The sequence below is a fragment of the Ambystoma mexicanum genome, chromosome 4q (genome assembly GCF_040938575.1).
Source record: "Ambystoma mexicanum isolate Mex_15411 chromosome 4q, UKY_AmexF1_1, whole genome shotgun sequence".
Taxonomy (NCBI): Eukaryota; Metazoa; Chordata; class Amphibia; order Caudata; family Ambystomatidae; genus Ambystoma; species Ambystoma mexicanum.
Genome location: NC_090928.1, coordinates 53,802,581 through 53,815,140, shown reverse-complemented (window position 1 = coordinate 53,815,140; position 12,560 = coordinate 53,802,581). Strand labels below are relative to the sequence as shown.

At 42.3% G+C, this 12,560-nt stretch overlaps 1 long non-coding RNA gene across 1 annotated transcript in view; it reads right to left on the bottom strand.

Moving 5' to 3' along the window:
* The window catches only part of LOC138468471 (uncharacterized), a 357,260-nt gene that overhangs the window by 325,720 nt on the left and 18,980 nt on the right, over nucleotides 1-12,560 (bottom strand). Inside the window, exons 3-4 of the long non-coding RNA XR_011268266.1 lie at nucleotides 10,540-10,566; nucleotides 10,313-10,339 (exon numbers count right to left, since the gene is read on the bottom strand). This is a non-coding gene — a long non-coding RNA (uncharacterized lncRNA). The remainder of the gene's footprint in view (nucleotides 1-10,312; nucleotides 10,340-10,539; nucleotides 10,567-12,560) is intronic.

Sequence of the window (12,560 nt, the reverse complement as noted above, 5' to 3'; positions counted from 1 at the left end):
TCAAATACTGCAACCTTCCCCTCACTTTCCTGAAATCCAAAATTTGTTTAACCACAAATTCCTCAGATGAATCCTCCAAAATCACAGGGGAAGGTGGTGTTCTAAATCTAGTTCCTGAACAAACTGGTTTTAAAAGACTAACATGGAAAGTAGGATGTACCTTCAACTGCTTGGGTAATTTCAATCGTACTGCCACAGGGTTGATGATTCTTTCTACCTCAAAAGGGCCTAAGTGGACTGAACTTATTCTTCCCCTTAATTTTCAGGTAACGGGTAGAAAGCCAAACTAAGTCTCCCACCTTATATTCAGGACCAGCCTTCCTTCTCAAATCTGCACACCTTTTATATTTCAACTTATTTTCTCCCAGAACCTTTTTTGCTCTATCCAAGTTATTTTTCATTATCAACAAACGATCTTCCACTCTAGGATTCCCTGAATCCTCCAACACCTCAAAACTCAGAAAGCGAGGATGAAACCCACGACCCAAAAAGAAAGGGGACATAGAAGTAGCATCTTTTCCACAATTGTTGTAAGAGAATTCTGCCAACCACACCAAATCCACCCATTCCTCTCTAGCTTGTAAATAACACCTTAAAAACTTCTCCAATTCTTGATTTACTCTCTCCACTTGTCCATTACTCTCCGGATGATACCCAGAAGTCAAACTAACTTCCACTCCAAGTTTCTTACAGAAGGCTCTCCAGAATTTTGAAATAAATTGAGATCCCCTGTCAGAGATAACTTGACTTGGGAGTCCATGTAGTCGGACTACACCTTGCAAAAAACTATGAGCCAGTTTTTCCGCGGTAACCTCTCCCTCCATTGGTAAAAAATGTGCTTCTTTAGTAAGAAGATCGACCACAACAAGAATGGTAGTACAACCCTTATCTTGAGGGAGATCAACTATGAAATCCATAGAAATAGTGTGCCAAGGACGAGGAGGAACAGGTAACGGCTCCAATAAACCATGCGGCTTCCCAACTTGACTTTTCGCTTGTGCACAGACTACACAAGTTTTAACAAAGTTCAATGTGTCTTGGCGAATTTTTTCCCACCAAAAATTCCTTTGAACCAATTCCAGAGTTTTTCTGAAACCAGGATGTCCTGATAAAATGGATTCATGACAATTTCTCAAAACCTTTTCTCTTAACTCATCAGTAGGTACATAAAGCTTGTTATCAAAAAAAGGAAGATCGTCTTTCAAACTTCTGGCTGGATCCAGTCTCACCCACTCCTCCATCTTCTGCAAGGACATATTTTGACGAACTTCATTCAAAAAATCCATTTCTTTAATGGTTCCGGCTAACAAAAAACGTTCTGGAGCAATTATAGGTTCTGGTTCTAGAATCTCTTTCTCCTCACTTCCAGGAAATTGGCGAGATAACGCATCAGCTTTTTTGTTCTGACTTCCGGGTTTAAAAGTCACAATGAAATCATAATCTGCAAAGAATAAAGACCAACGAAGTTGTCGTGGAGACAAAGTTCTTGCAGATTTTAAAAACAATAAATTTCGGTGATCAGTAAGAACCGTTACCGTATGTCTTGCTCCTTTTAGAAAATGTCTCCATTCTTCAAAAGCGGACTTTATTGCTAATAGTTCACGATCAGCAATTGTGTAGTTCACTTCAGCAGCAGAAAACTTCCTAGAAAAGAATGCAACTGGATGTATTTGACCAGTAGTTTCATTCCTTTGAGAAAGCACCGCCCCCAACGCTAAATTTGAAGCGTCCGCCTCCACAAAAAAAGGTTTAGAAAGATCTGGATGAATTAGAATTGGACTATAAGTAAATCTTTGTTTTAACTCTTGAAAAGCTTTTTCTGCTTCAAGGTCCCAGTCAAATTTCACTCCTTTTTTAAAAAGTCTCGTTATAGGAGCAACCAGCCGAGAAAAACCTTCTATAAATCTCCTATAAAAATTGGCAAACCCTAAGAAACTTTGTATTTCCTTAACCTTAGTAGGAGAGGGCCATTCAAGAACTGCTTGCACTTTTTTAGGATTCATTTCTAAACCCTTAGGTGAAATTATAAAACCTAAAAACTCCACAGAATCTGTATGGAATTGACTTTTTTCCAATTTGGCAAACAAATGGTTTTCTCGCAGCTTTTGTAAAACTAAGCGCACATGTTTCTGATGTTGATCCAGGTCAGAAGAGAAAATCAAAATATCATCGATATACACGACAACAACAATATCCAAGTATTCTCTAAAAACCTCATCAATGAAAAATTGGAAAGTCGCTGGAGCATTACATAGACCGAATGGCATAACTTGATATTCAAACAGCCCAAACCTGGTCTTAAACGCTGTCTTCCATTCGTCCCCTTCCTGCACACGTACTAGATGGTAAGCTCCTCTCAAATCTAATTTAGAGAAAATATTTGCTCCTTGTATTTGATTAAGCATTTCCGAGATGAGAGGAAGAGGATACCGGTTCTTAACAGTGACTTTGTTAACTGCTCGATAATCTATGCAAGTTCTAAGCGTGCCATCCGGTTTTGGTACAAAAAATAAAGGAGAGGCCGCCGGTGACTTAGAATGACGAATAAACCCTTTGGCCAAATTTTCCGACAAGGGCCTATGGGGTGGTAATTCTCCTGCCACTTTCTCATCAAATACGTCCCAAAAATCTTTGTAACACTGGGGAAGTTGACAAACTACAGCTCCCACATCATGACATCCAATTCCAGTCTCAGCCAGAAAACTAGACACGGAATTACTTTGTTTTACATCTTCCTCTAAGCGACTTCCTGAAAAGCAATTCTCTTTACAAAAATCGGACTGCATGTCAATTGTCCTAGCACTCCAATCAATCAGGGGATTATGGAGAGTAAGCCAAGGCATGCCCAAGATAATCTTCAACAAAGGGGCATCAATTAACTCAAACGAAATTATCTCTCTGTGACCTCCAGATAACTCCAAAGTTAAAGAACCAGTTCTATGAGTAATAGGACCAGAAGATAAATACGTACCATCAACAGCCCTAGCCTGCTCTACAACCTCCTTCTGAATAATTGGAATTCCCAAAGATTTTGCCAGACCCCAATCCATGAAATTCCCAGTCGCACCAGAGTCAAGCATTACAGGACCATTTCCCTTACACTCCAACTCAAAAAATAAGGATACATTTATGGTTATATGGGGAACCGCTGTCTGCACCGTATTGGCGATCTGTTGTACCTTGACTGCTGAGGAAGAAGTCTTCTTGGGAGTGTAAGGACAGTTTCCTAAAAAGTGCCCACTTCTTCCACAGTATAAACACAGATTATTATCTCTCCTCCTAGTCTTTTCTTCCACTGTTAAAGGGCCTCGGATCCTAGGAGATGGATTATTCCCTTTGGGTCTACTCTCTACTTTAGGTCTATCTACTCTAACTAAAGACTTTACATCACTCTGACAATGACGTCTCTCTGCCTTCCTTTCACTCAAACGAAAGTCCAATTGAATAACCAAATCAATCAGACCTTCACAAGTAGAAGGGCGCTCAACTACTCCAGACAATGCATCCTTTAACTCATCTCTAAGGCCCCGATAAAACAACGAGGCCTGTTTAACCTCGGGCCACTTGCTTTCTAACACAAGGGACTTAAATTGTGTTATATAAGCAATCAAGTCTCTATTACCTTGTTTTAATTCTAAAAGTTCACCATCCACTTCCAGAGATAACTGTCTTCTATCAAACATCTTTCGGAATATCTCTAAAAAACTGGTATAATTTCCTAACACCGCACTCTTTTGACTCACCAACAACCCAGCCCAAGCAGATGCCTCCCCAGAAAGATATGACAACATAAAAGTTATCTTAGAAGCATCCGAAGGAAATAATTCTGGTCTACTCATAAAATGTAATTCACATTGTGTCAAAAACACCCTAAACCTCTTGGAATCCCCATGATAACGTTCTGGAGGCGCCAAAGGAACTGGCATAATTATACTCCTTACCCCTTCTGCCACTGGAGGCGCCCGTTGTATTTGTGGTAAATGATCTTCATCTTCTCTTTCTAACTCAGGTGGAGAACCAGCGCCCCCTGAAACCTCATCCTCTCTCCTTTCTCCCCTCTGTTGAATTTGTGTAACTTTAACACTCAAGTCATCCACCTTTTGACTAAGTAAGGCATTTTCATCCCGAGAAATTTTCAACTCCTCCCGTAACTCCCTGATCAAAGATCCTAACATCTCCATGGATTCGTCGGGGTTCATGACAGCTCGGGCGGACTAAATTATTGGCCTTTCATTCTGTCAGGCTGAGAGGTCCTGTGTCCGCGGAAGCTGCTGAACCCCCGACAATCCCCCTGAGATGTAATTCCCAGAACTAGATTTCAATTCAAGGCTAACCAGAGCTGAACCTGCAGAGGATATAAAAATAGCAGATACAATTCCTTAATTTACTTACTAACCTTATGAATGGGAAGACATAAAATCCTTAACTAATAATGAAAAAATCATACCTGGCTCTTCTCTTGAAATTTCATAGAAAAGCTGATAAAGAAGCTGAAAATCTCTCTTACTTGAGACACTTGAAATTCACAGCAACTTCTTACTTTAGGCAAATCTGGAAATCTTAGTTCATTGTCTCTTTTCCAAAATGCACTGAATGTCCAGTTAGATTGTCTTAAAAAATATTCTTTCTTTGTCTTTCAAACTTTTCAAACTATTTATAATTATATTGAGTTTTGAATCCTTGAAGAAAAAACACGTGTTAAACGCACACGCAGGTTATCTCCATTCAGATGAACAATGAACTTCACTTAGAAATCTTCCTGGTTGAAGAACAAGCGCAAAGAGTTCACTTGCGAACGAATACACGCGATCAAAAAATCCACACGTGCAAAAATCCACACGCGCAATAATGTTCTCACGCGGAACACGCGAAATAAAAACACCCGCGCTCTTGAGTTCACACACGACGTATTAATTCTCACGCGAAGGAACACACGCGCTGGGAAACACACACGCTCTTTAGTCCACACGCGACGTATTAATTCTCACGCGAAGGAACACTCGCGCTGGGAACCACACGCGCTCTTTAGTCCATACGCGACGAACAGATTCTCGCGCTAAGGAGCACCCGCGCTATGAAACACACGCGCACTTAAAATCGCACGCGACAAACAGATTCTCGCGCTCGGAACACCCGCGCTAGAAAACACACGCGCTCTTTAGTTCACACGCGACGTATAGCTTCTTGCGCTAAGGAGCACCCGCGCTCTGAAATACACGCGCACTTAAAATCGCACGCGACAAACAGATTCTCGCGCTCGGAACACCCGCGCTAGAAAACACACGCGCACTTGAATTCGCACGTGACAAACAGATTCTCGCGCTAAGGAACACCGCGCTGGAAAACACACGCGCACTCCAGGAGTTCAATAGTTCTAGTACAAACACAACTTTTCACGAATTTTCAAGGAGAATGTCATTATGATGAACAGAGTTACAGTACAAATAAAGTCACTTATCTCCTGAGCTAATTCTTAAGGATCTTCTGCTTTTCCTGTCTTCAAAAACGAATTCCTGCCAACTGATAGCTTCTCCTGAAACCCCCAAGAAAGTAGCCGCTCAACTGCTAACGCCTGAAGGATAAAATCCACCAGGCCTAAGTCTAAAGCAGGAGCAGCCACTAAACACGTCCTCTCAGATGGGGTTTTGATGATGAAAGGCACAGAGTGACAGTTTAGAATGTTCATTGTTGTTCTGCATTGTCTTCTAACCAATCAGAGCTGTCACTGTGAGGCTCCATTTTGCCTTGGGTCAGAACCAGGATTCTGAATCAGCAAGTTAAGGCCAAACCAACTATAATAGAAAACTTCCCACCCACACAAAGCTAATCTGAAAAGGATAAATAAAGAGAAATAATGAGAAGGAAACTTGAATAAGGGAAGGAAACCTGACACTTATCTGCTTACTTTAAACAAAAAGGTGTTTGTTTGCTTCATCTCTTTTACCGCTGCAGCCACCCACACGCTAGGGAGTTTCTATTGCTTCCTCATGCACAAGAAACTCACCCGTAGTGCAGTGCTGGCGCTTTGTCTTGCCGGGATACATGTGTCGAGGTCAGGGTCTCGCCTGCTGCCCCTCTGTCACCCCTGCGACCCATGTCTCAGGGGAACTAGCATTGGGCTACGCACGGCCAGCCAGACACAATTTCCCCCGCAGGGCTCCTTGGAGGCCCGGCTCCCTCGCCATGCTGCCATCCTATCTGCACTCAGGGCCAGCGTTCTCGCGCTTCATCCTCTCCCAGCCTCTCTGGATCTGCTCTGCTCCCATGGACAATCCGGCATCCCAAACTCGTCCCAAGTGTAGCTTCTGGCTCCACCTTTTATACTTGGTGGGAAAGTCAATTGGAGTCAGGTGTGAGTAGTTGCCTAGCCCTGCCTAACTCTTCCAAACTCTATTAGTGGAACATTGCTGTTCTCTAAAGTCGGTTGCCCTTATTTTTCCCATGTTAATCTGTAGCACTCTTGGTTGCCTCTTTCTTTTCCCAGTACATTGGCAGTCAAAGGGAAAACAGGTATTATGGGAGTTGTAGTGTTCCACTAAAAGGGAAGGAAAGTTTAGTAGATTACTGTCAGGAAAGGGAGGTATACCATGTCTCACCTTTAGGTACTCCCTCCCAATCCCTGAGGACCCTCTACCCAGGTAGTCCTCCCTCGCTAGTCCGCCCCCAGGGTCGGGATCCAAGAGTGATGGCCCTTCCCTGGCTACCTGTGTAGGAGATCCCTGGGGAGTCCTGGGAAAAACCCTTAGGTTTTTCATACCGGGATGTGGGAATGGGCTGCTCATTGCTCTAAAACATATTCAAACACAAAGGGGGTCACCATGGGATGGGTTGGGCATAGCGGTAAAAATGAGGTGGTAATGTGTCATGCCCTCCTGGAAGGTTTGGGACCGGTGGAGGCACCATTAGAGTGTTCCATCACGCTCACGCCGTTCTGCATGGAGTGGTCTAGTTCTTTCTAAGATGGCCACCTTCCGACATAGCTAGCCTCTGGGAACAGCATTTTGGTGTGTTGCACCTTGTTGCCTTGTCCCGTGCAGTACGCTAGTGCTTTCCTTGTCCTCCTCTGCCATCACTCTGCTCTAGTTTTGTGTGTGTTTTGGCTACACCTTGGCCTCTCCCAGCGTCGAGCCTCCTGCAGCCGTGCTCTGCTTCACTCGTACCGTAGTGCTCCTGCAGCCGCGCTCTCACTGGTAGCGCGGTGCTCCTTACTGCTGAGCTCTTTCTCTCTCACCTCATTCCTTCTATGTTCGCTCCTTTCTGTTTCTCTTTCCCGGCTCTCGGGAGAAACGCTCTCTCCACTTATACTTTCCTTTCCGGAGTTCTTTCCGTAGTCTTAGTTCTTCATTTCTTGCCTTTCTGTCTCTGCTTCTTGATCTTACTGATTGCGGCACTTACTGTAACCTCCAATCCTTCTACCGGGGATTGCATTCTTCCGTTCTTCTCGCCACCTGGCTTTTGGAGCATTCCATCCTCTTCCCAAGTCCGGAACGATTCTGTCTTGCCTGCTCATGGAGGTACACCCTGATTTGAAAACATTTTCCATACTGCTGAACATCAGACCTCAAGGAGACCTTGTCCACATCCATACCTGGACTTCCAGGTTTTTTTGCCAGGAGGCTTTTCCCTGTCACTGGGGCTCACTCCCGGGGGACCACGCTGTTGGGTATCTTCCCAACCGACAGCGTGCCATTCAGAGGAGAGAGACCCTACGTACATCAAAAGAAAAAAGACAAGAAGGGAGAAGAACCACAGAAGATCCGAAGGCTGAAGAAGAAAGATCCAGAGGACATCTATACAGAGGAAGCAGGTGAGGAGGAGGGGAGGGAGGATTCTTCAGACCTTCACATAATGTTATTACTGCCACATTACCGCTCCGCCCAATCCTGAGTTTGGGCGGAAAGTAGGAGGTTTACCTCCAGCTTTTTGCTAGAGGTAAAAATCTCCACTTTCCACCCATTTGCAGCGCTATTACAGTGGTGTAGATTTCGCTGCAGTAATATCACCCAGCATGCCCCATCCAGTCCTATGGGCACTTACAGCTTTACCGCAACCTGGGATACGTTGCTAATAGTGCTGGCCTGGGTTGCGGTAATGCTATTTGCGTTGACGGCATCCCAGCGGATTTACTGCCGGGATACCACCAAGGTTCTGATAGAGCCCAGAAATTATAGGGACACAGGGAGATACCTATTTGTCAAAATACAAATACATAACTACACATACATAATAGCAACAGTTTATGCCCCAAATACTGGACGGGATGGGTTTTTGAGATGGGTGATGGCCCAATTGGAAACATTTGCGGGAGGGGAAATCATTTGAACAGAGGATTTTAACATAGCGTGGTCCCCTATCAAAGATCATAGCAATGAGGGGTACCAGGGTCAGATGGCTCGTTCTAAAGCTCTTAAACAACGATTTGAACACATCTCATATTGCCATGCCCTTCATAATACATTTGAAATTAAATGAATAGTAAATTAGACAAATGCCACTTTAAGCAGGGCCTTCGAATGAACCATGCAAATTCGGTGTACAAAACCGTTTACTATGGTAAAATCTTCAAACAAAGGTTGAATTAAAAAAGCCTGAAACAAAGTTGTGGGTTATGCAATAGCAGTAAAGACTTCTCTTTTGCCTATATTCTACTCAGATGGATTTGTTAAATAACTAAGTAGAGCAAGTTTGGAAAGGCTCCCTAAGATCAGTCATGTTGATGAGAGGAAGGAACATTTCAATGGACTCTGTCCTAAGGAACAGAGCAAAGTTGTGCCCCACTTCAAGGGAGTACCAATAGTATAGAAGCTCTCTTGATTCACAAACCCCACAATAGTAGAGTACTTATCTGTAGCTTTCAGGCGATGCAAAGTTGAAGTTGTAGGTTGAAATATTTTTGAAGGAAATGTTGAGTAAAGTGAGAGCTTTGGAAAGGACTCCCAGAACTGAACGTGTGGTAAATAATCTGAAGATGGCCTACAGGGGTGTAGATATAGGGGCACTGCCTATTGGCTGAGGGGTAAAGGACCCAAAACAACACTGAGAGAACACTAATGTGACTGACGTTTTTTCTTCATTTCAAATGAAAATGCTTTAATGTTACCCAGGGTTCACACTCTGACAACGGGGAATATTAAAACAAGCATGTGATCTAATGCTGCAGAACAGGGGCACTGCAGCAGATGAGATTCAGGAGGAAAAGGAAGATGAAGACGCAGTGGAGGAGGTACGTACTGTAGCAGGTGGTTGAAGAGAGTCTTCAGTGTGGAGGTTTTTCACCACAGTTGGGGGAATGCCAAAAGCTTAGGATTTATGGAGCCACACTCAATTGCAGCTACTCCTTTGGCAAAAACCTCCATGTGCCGCCACACCAGGACATTCCATCCGACTGCCCTTAGAAAGTAATTTCCTCTCTAGGGGCGCAGAGGTACCACCACTACTGCGCCCTCATTCTCCACTCCTGCGACCACTCATTCCACCTCAGGGGGCCAGGATTCCATGGGGGACCACCTTTCAAAGACTAAAAATAGAATATTAAAAAAATGTGCAATCTTATAGACTCCATCTACCTTCTACTGATGCATAAATCAGGTGGACTCAGTAGGAATCGCCAGCATTTTCATTGGCATTGAAATCTATCACAGTGTAAAATACTTTAGCATTTGCATAGCACAGAAGAAAAAAGGTGACAGAAATAATGTTCAGGTCCACCCTTCTTCTCTGCCATATAAACAATTAAACATAAAGTTGAGCCTGATTAGAAGGATTTTAAGCCGTCTTTTACACCTTCCTTTCACATCACACCACCAAACACTATGAGCTCCGATGATGCTTCTTCACCCTTGAAGTCAGAAGATGGTATAATATGTCCACAGACTACACTATTAATAAAAAGGGATTTCAAATGTATTAACTTTACTCCTTTACATACACTTTAATGTTGGCTTTTAAAAGTGCCTTTTTGTTCTTGTATGAATCTGATCTTAATTTGTATATTTACAATGTGTGCTAACAAATCTTTTTATTACATGCATACTCTTCTTCCAATTTCATTTCTTTCACTAAAACTGTTCCACTATATTCTGAATATTGGAAAGAAAATGGTCATTTCCAACACTTTTCAGATGTACACCATCTTTTCTGAAAATATTCACTTCGTCATGTTGTATATTATCATTTTCAAAAGATGACATTCCATAATCTTGCAGGAATGCACATACAACTCTATTGACATTTTCTTTGATTTTTCTATTTGTTGATAAAAACATCTTTGATCTTTCCCAGTGTAGAGGAAAAATAAATAATTTTACAGTACCTGCGTTCAATTTGTGTAGCAGTGTCTCTGTGTAACAAAATAAGAATAAATGCTCATGAATTAAATTACAAACTATTACATTCTAAAAGAATCACTCTAGTTATTTATTAATAACATTTCTAAAAGCTTTTGTTTTTGCAAAATTCTTAATAAATGGACTTCAAACTTTAATAAAAGTTGTGATTTCAGACAAAAAATGTAGAGTGAAAAAAATAGGTTTACAGTACCTGCTTTCAATTTTTGTAGCAGTGTCTCTGTGAAACAAAATAAGAATAAGTGGTCATGAATTAAAGTACAAACTTTTAGATATAAAAGAAATCAACCTAGTTATTCAATAATAACACATTTGTAAAAAGCTTTATGTTGAGACTCAAAAAGTTTATTTTGTACATTTGCAAATGGATGATTTTCTTGTCTAGAAAGAGAGGTATTTTTTTGGTGTCACAATTATTATTATCATTGCATGCTGAATGGAGTGATAAATAGCCATTACATATCTACACACGCTGCTACATTGTTAGTACCCCTTACTGCGTTTTCTCAAGGCAAAAACACTAGCATGTTATTCCTTACTGACATGTTTACAAAAGAGGGAGATCCTGATTCAAGCCATTGGACCACTTATAACTATGGGGTAACCGATTGGAAATTCCAAACACTGGTAATGGTCCAAGAGTTGCCGGTCCAAGCTCTGGTAGATTCCGGGAGAAAGAGGACAGCCATCAAAGTGGATATGGTAACCCGTGAAGAGTGGCAAACTGGGGGGCTGTCACAAACTACCTGTGTCTATGGGGAGCTGTACCTCTACCCATAGACATCGATCAACATCAAAGTCATGCAATAAGAACTGAAAGTGCCAATGATAGTTCTGCAGGACTCCCAGAGGCCGTTCTTCTGGGCACAGTGTGAAACAGGCATGGTATCAAGACAGACAGACTCAAAAGAAACAGTTGGAAAATATTTATTTAATAAAGTTTTGGGGTTGGTGTAATACCTAACTGGCCCTAACTCTAAAGGGATTATTCCCTCAACTGATGTTTCTAAGGGTCGTCGATGTCTGCAAGTCTAAAACAAAAATCTGCCTGTGTCTAAACCTATGCTTGCCCTCATTCTTGGACAAAATGTGGTAGGAATTCTTCTTAAAAGGAAAATAGTGGTTCGAGAAATATAAATCAAGGCTGGTTTCAGGTGGTTTTTCCACCAGGTGTAGTTCTGCCAATGTCATGAAAATGTGTACAATCAAAAAAGGTTATTCGTGAAACCTTCTCCACAGGGATCTTGTAATATATTCAAACAACTTTCAAGACCTCTGGTTCCTTGGAATTCCCTTCCCCAAGCTTCAATTCTTCCAAGTTTCAAACAGAATACAACACAGTTTCTCGCAGATTTCTCAGGCTTCTCGTCCCAAAGATTATGCCTCTCTGTTTCAAAATAAATATTCAACCTTGTTGGGCCTCTTAGGGTTCCCTTTGCCAAGCTCAGGCCCCTTTGATGCAACATACAAAATTTCAGCTTCCAATAACTCTGTAGGATTCTCAGCATTCCCTTCCCCAGGAATAAGCCCCTTTCACACAACACAAAAGTTCTTCTTGTTAGGATGCGTCCTTCGTTAATCACAGTTCTTTCAGGGGCAGTATCAGAGACTTTTCGACAACGCCAGGTTATTTACTCCTCCTAAGCGCGTCCACTCTTATGAATTGCCCTTCTCCTTTTCTTCTATTTTCACAAGTCTCTTAGCTTTCCTGTGTTGGGGTGGTCTCCTGCACCTCTTTCCACCCTTTCCATGTCTTTCATACTTTCTTCCCACTTTACTGTGCAACTGTGCACACTCACACCTGTTTCTTGCTCCTTTTCACTTTACTGTGCCTCTTGCACACTTCTCACTTTATTGGACACACCTGCACCCTTCCCTTTTGGCTTTCGATTCGCTTGCACCACTTTCTTGCTTTTGGGTTGCTCACACCCTCTCCTTGCTTTCAGGTCGCTTGCATGCTTCCCCTGCTTTTGGGTTGCTTGCACCCTTCCTTGCTTCCGGGTCACTTTAAAATTCCCTTCTTTTTTTGTCTCTGTACCTTTGGCGCCGTTCACTTTTAAAGTTTTCTCCTTTTTAAACTCAGCGTCGTTTGAAGCGCATCAAACCTTGCTTCCTTTCTGTCTTCATTCTTTTTGCAACACTTGCAATACGCTTTCCTTTAAACTTTCTTTACTTTCCTGCTGCTTGCAACAACGTTTCAATTCCGCTCCAGCC